Here is a 9,612-nt window from a genome sequence, read left to right on the forward strand (position 1 = left end):
TATCTCAAACTAGATGACCATATCTACAACGTACGACATAAAGAAGTGATATATGAAGTACATCCGTTAGGTCTGGTTATGCGTTATAATACAAATAAATAAAACATTTATCTCTGCCATTATAAAATTAAAAGCCGATTGACATTAATGCCAATTAAGATTAACGACTTTACTGTCCCTATGAGCATACTAACAACTTCCATTGATTAAAAAATAAACTATTACAAAACCATTAAAGATAGGAACTAAAACGGATATCGCAAAATTACCAGCGGAATTCAGCCTCGGGCAGAAGCGCAAGCTTCACTGAGCTTAGAAGGTTCTTTAATCCATTTTTAATAAAAAGATTTATTTCATAATGCTGTTACTTTCACCTCTTGCGGAGAAATTAAAACTTATAAAGATTATTTAATTTTATACTTTTTCACTTAGCTTTTTATCCTGAGAGAATTCAGTTATTACATTTAATATAAACAAACCTTATACATTAATAATATTTAAAATAACGAAAACGTTTACTTAAATTTTCGTCATACAATTGTTTTTTACTATCCAGTTCAGGTTATGTGGTATCAAGTAGGAAATCTGAACTGTAAGAGATAGGGTTTTTAATTAGTTTTCCACTTATTAATAACTAGCTTTCGCCCGCAGCTCTACCTTTACGTCCTTCTTCGTACTCCACATTATGTATGTATATGCAAAATTTATTGGAGATCGGATCAGTGATTTTACCATGGAAGGCAGACTAACAAACTCACTTTCACATTTATAAAATTGGTATGCACTTTAAAAGTTACAGCCTGACTTAGTATTTTTATATGTTAAGAAAATGTTTACCACTATATTAAAGACATGTAATATTTCTAAATTAATCTTAAATATACAATATTTTTTACTCACGCAGTCATTGTAGCATAGCTACGAGGCTCTACGCACGAGATCTACGATGCTCGGTGCTGGCTACGAGAAAGTAATTAAAGCGTCATCTAGAGTCTAAACTGAGTTTTACAGTACGTAAAAAGCCTTGTTTTTTTATTTTTATCTCAATCTGGACAATTTTAAATTCTCGGTTTGAGAAAATATTATCATCGAAATCAAATGTAGATACGCTTCAGAAATGAAAGCGAAACAATATTAAAATTTTGGTACGTGGGTTACTCTTAATTTTTTTCTTTCTCTTTTACAGACTTTCTCCGATTTCATTCTTTGTTGTTGGTTTCAATGCGGTCCGTTGAAACTAATTAAATTCGTTAGTATTTTAACCAAAACCTGTGTGCAAAAACACATCACGTCTTTATTATAACCCAAAAGTTCGGATTCGGTGGATCAATAAAATCTTTTAACAATGATATGTACGTTACCGTACATCGATAAAATATCCTTTATGATATTTATGCCTCATTAGGGATAAAGCCGTGACTGTATACTATACATACATTTTACGAATATTCAACTTCTAAGGGAAATTTTTGTGTCATTGCTATAATAAACGTCGTGTCTACTCGTGTTTTATATGACATATCAGACAGGTTACGGAAAAGTGTTTCCGAGTTATAAAAATAATATTGTTCAGACACAGAGCACTCAAGAGACGAGGTTGCTCTTTTCACTGCTTTGTAATTTTTTTTTGTTTTGCCTGTTACCATGCAAGGAAGTATTTATGTATCATCTGTGCATGAAGTTTTTGATTAATTAATATTCTATGTATGTACTACGTTTATATTTATATAGTGCGCTTCATAGAAAATAAGCCACTTTCAATATGTTTACGATGCGTGGTATAGTTATATTTTTATATATGGCCCACTGTAGGTACGTAAAATGGCATGTTGCTTGTTTCAGTTTATACTAAAGTGAAGATGTTATATGCCTTTTAGTAATAAATTGTATTGCTTATTCGCGTCATCTTTTTGATTTTGTTAGGATCTGATCTGGTATGATTTATAAACCGCTTTAGATAAAATATATGAAAAAATATCTTAAATCTGATAATAAATATTTTCTCGTTTTTGCGTCACAGCAAGATCTGTTATAAAAAGTGCGGATCATTTTTGTAATCTTCACTTAGGTGGCGCTATCACGTACGACATCCGCGACTCGGTAGTACAATATTTAATTCAGTAAGTTAGACATTAATAAATTATTACAATAGTATTGTATTAATATGAATTTTAATATACGTAATATTAAAATTCATACACAAACACATTTTATCTATGTATATAGAATGTATGTCGTTAAATAAACCAAGCATTCTGATTGAAGCATTTCACTAGATATTTTAATAATAATACTAAGTCACTCGGTGATAACGGATCATTGTAACATGATTCGAAACGTCCGAGATAAAAAAGGCACGTTATGTGCGCGTTTAATACCTGTTTTATTTATAAATAGATAAATCAGGTATTAAATTACGAATTAAACGAATAAAAATATTTTTCAATTTACATTGTTATCAACGCTAAATTAAACGATGTGTACTGCACTAAATAAGTTTTGACATATTTATAGACTTAAACCGAAGTAATCTCTAACCGATACCGATACCTGATTTTGATCATGTACGAAACTGGACGTAAGTAAACATGTGTCTAACTTCACAAGGAATGTGCTGAGAATGTTAACGTACAGGGAGGCGAATATACATGACCCCTTGCCATGTAAACAGCACCACCATATTGATTTAGGTCATGTTTAAATGCTTTCGACTGTACCGATTTTCTGCATAGAAAATTGAATAGGTAGTCCTCTGTTTAACAACAGGAACATAATAGGCATAGACGAACAGACACGTTAAAATTATCAATTAAAGGCAGAACTATTAAAAGATTTGCGAAACGAACTCTAAATTTGATAATAACGCGTATTAATACGCAAGTCGAGCTTTCATGCAGGTTTAATAATGGAGAAAAACCGGCTTCTTGTTTTTTTTATTTGCGCGATTGTAGAAATCAATCAAAGGATACTTATTTAAGGTTATAGCTAGCAGCCTATCATTATTATCTCTAAATCTAACTGCCATCACCAAGGCAACCCGCTGAACGTGGAATTTGTGTGGCTCTGTTTACCCCGCTATTAATCATCTTTCAATCATGCACAAACATTACATATATCTATATAGCCAATTGATCGGTATTATATTCTGATACATTAATTATTGAATTTGGAAATATTAAATATATCATATCCATATTTTTTAATCTGTGGCACAGAATAGTTACTCTGCGCTTTACATTTTTAATCAATTGAGCTAACCTTTACGAGCAAACAAGCTTTATTTTGAGGCTACATTACTTCTAAGATTAACCGTTCAGTATGGATTTTTTTGTTATTGTAGCTTTTATGAGCTTTTAAATTTTCATTTTCTTCTCCAAATGTTTTAAGTAATGGAAGTTTTGATATTATATTATGACTGGGATTAATTATTCCTATGACATAAAAAAGTTACTAAAGGGCATTTTACAAAATAAAAAAAAACATAAAATAACAGTATTTTGAAAGTCATATAAAATAGTAGCTACTTCATACTCGTAACTAGGTAGTATATTTGAGCATTACTAAGAATTACCGAAAATCACATTTTCAATGCATGCACCGCAGTGACGTCATCAACCGTAACGCCTACGTAGGTAGGCAGACTACGTCATAAAGGAGGAGGCGTTTAACCCGACCCAAGGTAAATTATTAACGAAATTTTTTTTTACCATACGATGGCGTGCATCTTGTTATAATGGGATTAGTTTTTAGCCGGGATTCATTACGTTCATACATATAGTCACGTCTATATGATCTTCCGTGAAAATATTATGGTGAAGAAAAGGACATTAAAGGTGCAACTAAAAATACATTGAAGGAAAAGAGAGGGAAAATATCAACTCTGCATTTCTGAAAGAAGTAATTTTGTTGGGAAGACTGCATACGTTATTGTCACATAATTATACCTGGTACTGGGTGTCTATTAATTAAGCTTGATATAGTACGTCTACTCTCTATTTATTAACTTTTTGCTATCGGAAGTAATTGAAATCCAGAGAAGATAAGACAGAATATATCTTGTTTACGTTAGTGATTAGTCTTCAAATCTTGTGAGGTAGAACTCGTCCTGGAAACTTTTTACGAAAAAAATCAAGGCTAGTCCCTAGACCCTAAAACAATGTTTGTGTTGTTTACCATTTAATATAATTTATACAATATACCTATAATTTCTGGTAAAGGGTCAGGTCAAAAGTACCCGAAACCGCCGAGCTTGCATGAAGAGAGTTATGAATGTGGATGAAGCAAAGGAAATATGCAGAGATCGTGGCAAGTGGAAAGAGGTAGTCTCTGCCTACCCCTCCGGGAAAGAGGCGTGATTTTATGTATGTACCTATAATTTCTCATCTTCTTATAATTATTATCTCTCTCTCTCTCATCTTTGCGTATTCCCAATTGCACCCACCACCACAATGCTTCGGGGTTTTGCGTCCGCTTTCCGTAAATTTGTCTTCCAATTTGTACGGTTCGCAGCGTCCTTAGTTTTAAGACTCTTCTAATCATTATTAATTTACAGTAATTAGTTTTATTTTAAACTTGTTATTGCTTTTGAAGGTAACTTAAATGGAGTTAGTGACAAGCTATTGTCTGCACAATTAATTATTTTTTTTATTATTAAAATATTAAAGTTTATCGTACAAACTAAAGACAATTAAAACGAGATATTAATTACATATCTTCACTGAGCTGCGCTAAAACGAACTTGTTTAAATTGCAAGAAAGAATTTAAGATTTTTTTTACTGTTGCTTGCTTTCGTTTTTCGGCAAGTGGGTGCCTGAAATTCAAAAATTCGATTCTGTAGGTTAGGCGTAGGTTCGTATCCAATTACAGACTGTTTAAACATAGAAATGCGTTTTGTAAAAATGTAGAAAAAGTGTGTCGGTAAAACAGTGGGTCAGTAAGAAATTTTTTTCTACCTACCACTCAAGTTAGACCTGTCCACTATGATATCGATACGATATTATACTAGACACCACACGCATATTCTAGTTATATCTTTAAGTAGAGCACGTTAAATTTACTTTCCGGATTACCCGTACCGTATGTTTTGCCGGCACAGTACTGATTAAGTTAAAATGTGTTAGTAATTTTAACTGAAAATGTTCAGCCAAATGCATTAGGATTAGTAGGAAGGATATTACATGTGAAAAGGAAACAGTAATCCAATTTAAACCGGAACAAATTTTAATTGGTTTGAGAAAGTGTAGTGCATTACATGAATCTGAATGTGTAACGTTAAAATTTTGCCCGAATCCAAATTTCATGATGGCGTTAAAAGGGTCTATTTCGGGCATGAGTTGATCATATCAGCCTGTAAATTTAACTCACCCTTTAAGTACATATTGAAAACCAAGCGCGCACAGACTTTCAGATGATGCGAGTTTTTTCAATTAAACCTAACCAACATTTTTTATTCTAATCATAAAGTGGAAGTTGTAACTAAATTAGTGTTATCTGTATTATAAGAATAATAAATTAACTTTTTGTCGATAAAATGATCACTCACTGAAATACCTTAATATATTTACTATAACAATTTTTCGACAACACACCCGCAATTCAGGCACACATGATAAATTTCTTAAGAATTTTAGTTTCTTTGTATCCCACTTTAATATCTTTTTCACCACATTTTATCCCGAATATATGGCACCTAGATACAGCCTACGCACCTTAAAAGTATAATTTATCTTGAAGTACTTATGGTTCAAAGTTCGCTGTAAGCTAAGCAAAGGTTGCTAAGATGGCGGTATCCGCCTTAGTCACGCCGCCTCAAGTTTAAAAGCTTAGGAAGCGATCCCCAGTGTAAACACTGACAAGGTTAATTACATGAATTAAATATGAGGTTTATTGAATATACAACGAAATGTATTCATAACGGGAATAATCGCTAAATCTACTAAGCATAAAATAGGCGTTGTGGATACATACATACACATAATCACGTCATAATCCCCCGCTGACCCAAACACTGGAAGGCTAATCTTTATGGCTTAATGATGGAATTGAGAAATAGTGACTGGTTGACCCATCGCCTAACAGAATCCGAATTTCTAAGCCTTCCACTTGGTGGATTTTTAAAATCTGATTGGTAAGAGAAGCAACTGGCACACACTATATTTTGTCTACGCTACCAGACGACATTGACATTGAGTGAAAATTTTGCACTTAATTTTGCGCTTCCTTCCATGGAAGCAATGATAACATCTTTATAAACGAGGCACATCTAGGTAGTAGTACAATATAAGACTCCTCTAAAAAGAAAGACTATGTTATGTTATTTATCTATGTTTATAACGCGATTACTTTCAAAGCATTACTCTGATATTGAAAGAATTAGAAAGGTATGTTCAACATGTTCAGTTCCAGGACATCGTAATCGGTGAAATAGTTTTTGAGATATTCACAATTTTCTTAAAAAATTAAAGAGTTCACAATAATGATAAAGATCCGAAAAAAAGTACAAAATTCACACAAGTACATTTTATAGAAAATGTATCTTTTATTACATCGTATTTTTTACAGCACAGTAGCTGGTAGAATCACGTCGTTATTTTTACAGGGTTAATGCTGGTCGTAAATACAAGTTAAAGTAATTACCAGTGCTGATGCAAGTTTAAATGGTAGTTTAACATTCATTGTATAGTGGAGGTTCAGTCTAAGTGCTGGCTTTTCCTCTGTTGACCTCGTGATATTCTGACAGAGCATAATAATATCTTCAGCGCTTTAGTCCTCGTTCTGTTCTCACTTATTGTCGGCCTCTGAGTCACAATAATGTACTTGCCTAAAGATCCCGGGTTTGATTCCCAGTCAGAGCAAGATGAGATATTAACTATTTGTGATTGATAAGGATCTTGGATGTTTATCTATATATAATAAAATTTAAATCTCGATGAGTTAGTATTTGGTGGCATAAATCTCTTTCTTACTTTGGAGCTAGCTCAATCTGTGTAATTTGATAGTAAGTTCAATTGATTACATTTTCCTCCCGGTAACCTTAATTGCTCGAATAAAGTAAGTTAAGTAAGTAAGTACGTATAGGTAGCTATCTTTATCAAACATACAATACCTATTCACGGTCCAAAAATGGAAATTTAATGTCTTTTTATCCCATTTCAAAGCCTTAGAAATGTTTTCAGGTATTCATTTCTTATTTACGAGGGAACTCTAATAAAATCTTTTGTATCCATCGACGTAATTTCAGCCTTCGATCAACAGGTATGTGAAGAACGAAAATTATATTTATGGGCTCGGTCAGTGATTAATTTGTACAGGTATTTATTAGTACTAAAAGTTTTTTTTTTCTTACAAGCATGTTGTTTGAATAAACAAAAGGGTCTAAGACCTAGAAATCTGTATATTTTCAATTCATTTCTACATAACTTCGAATGTTATAACTTATTCTGTCGCAATATTTGTTACCGTGTTAACTTTATAATTTCATTATGGGACGCCTACTTTTCGATATTACATTTTTAATAAATTTAAGAAATATGCGAACCAATTTGCCTGTCATTTAGGCGCTGAAGTAAAAGGTCAAAATTCCAGTCTCAATTAATTTATTTGGCAGTCGACTGAAAAGGGTTACACGAGATAACTCTTCATTACGCGGAGTGTCTGCAAATATACTCGTAATTAAATCATATTTTAATCGCAACACTTAAACGAAAACACATTTTATTTAATTAAAAAAATAAAATCGATGTAATTAATTACTTGTAAAATATGACGCAATAATAAGAGGTTTGAGTCGTTGTCAATTTTTTTTTTCTAAAATACACTGAGTTTCCATACATGTTTTTCAGCACTAGACAGCGTGAAACTTTAAACCATGTTCGCACTAAATAAATGTGCCATAATCGTTAGTTGCCTTTTACAACACCAGTGGGAAAGGAGATGGAGTGATCTAAAATTCCGGAAATCACAAGGCTCATTTATACTATAACTATAAAACAAAAATGAGTTGTTTTGATTTTTACCAGATTTTAGTGAATATTTTCACCAATAAACGTGTCCTGTTTCGAATGGTGTAATAAGAGAGCAGCCGCCATAAAACAAGCCGAAATAGCTATCTGAAACACGAACCAGCAATTGATGGGTAATTGACAAAGGCAACGGTCGTCGGAAACAGAAAACTATTGCGGATGCGCTACATTAGGTTTCTAAATAAATGCGAAAGATATGTGCGAATATCTTTGTATATAATTTCAGATCCGGTATTTATTAATATTAGAACTGAGACGAAGATAAAAAGTCTTTTCTCAGTTACGAGTTCATCGCGTACTGTTGTATTTATATGATAAATTTTTAACTGAGTATCTTTTAAAAATATTAAGCAAAAAGCAAAAAACAATTTTTTTTTGTTTGTTTGTTACATCCTATTTGCAAAAAATTTACACAGTAACAAGAAATAGTACATAGCTATAAAAGAAACAAATCACTTGCAATGGCGGTCTTATCCCATGAAGGGATCTCTTCCAGTCAATAGGCAAACAGTAAAGAATTTTTTTTTCACTTTTAGCTTTTTTTTATAGAACCCAGTTCCATTTGTTCAAACTCATGTTGTGAAAATTTCCATAGTCAATAAAATAATTTACCTTGTGTATTCTTTAAACGCTTCTTAGAAAAATCTATAATTAAACACGCCCAATAATTCAGAACACGTTATTTTAAATACGCATCCTACTCTCAGAATCTTATTACCGGATAGTTCACATAACATATAAATATATACATAAAATCACATCAATTATCGGAGAGGGTTAGGCAGAGACTACAAAAATTATATTTATATTATTCTCGCATCTATTTTATCAGTAAAAGAAGCGGTCAATGTTACGAGTGCATATTCATATGTAATGCATTGGAGATAAAAAGTCATTGAATTGTATAATTGACAAAGAAATGATTCCGTTTTTAATTGGTTGTCATAAGGGTAAAAGGGTATCTTACTTATTGACTTCACATCACTTAAATCTAATTATAAAAACTACCGCTTCCAAAGCGCATGTGTAGAAGAAGCGTCGAAATAAACGACACTGCAGCATTTTCACCGGACGTCAATCTACAAATATAGAAGATCTCTTAAATCTAAATTGTGGACAAATGCACATTGTCTACATTAAAAAACAAGAATTAATGTAAAACTAATGATTTCAACATGAATATTTCGTCAAATGAATAAAAATAAAATAAGATATGTACAAATTATGTCAATATAAATATGCTTTTTAACATACAAACCTACAGTCAATTCTACATAGCTTGCTGGGTTTCATTTTCGAAAAGACTTTATTAGTTAAGATTGTTTCTCTCATGGAAGCTGCTATTGAGGTCTTGATGATCTGTTCCCATGCCATTTTATCGTCAGCTTGACGCAAGTTAGCATAGTTTGATCCCGGTAAAAAAGTTAAAATTCATAATTTTAACTTTCTTCAAGCTTTTTTTAAGGTTCATTTAAAGGAAAGAGCCTGAGGGTAGTGAGGCATTGCCATGTCACCGATCGTGAAAAGACTGGCAGTACAGACCCATGTGTACCCCGTTACCGCTTGTCTACAATTTTCCATAATCATCAT

The sequence above is a fragment of the Amyelois transitella genome, chromosome 17, assembly GCF_032362555.1.
Source record: "Amyelois transitella isolate CPQ chromosome 17, ilAmyTran1.1, whole genome shotgun sequence".
Classification (NCBI taxonomy): domain Eukaryota; kingdom Metazoa; phylum Arthropoda; class Insecta; order Lepidoptera; family Pyralidae; genus Amyelois; species Amyelois transitella.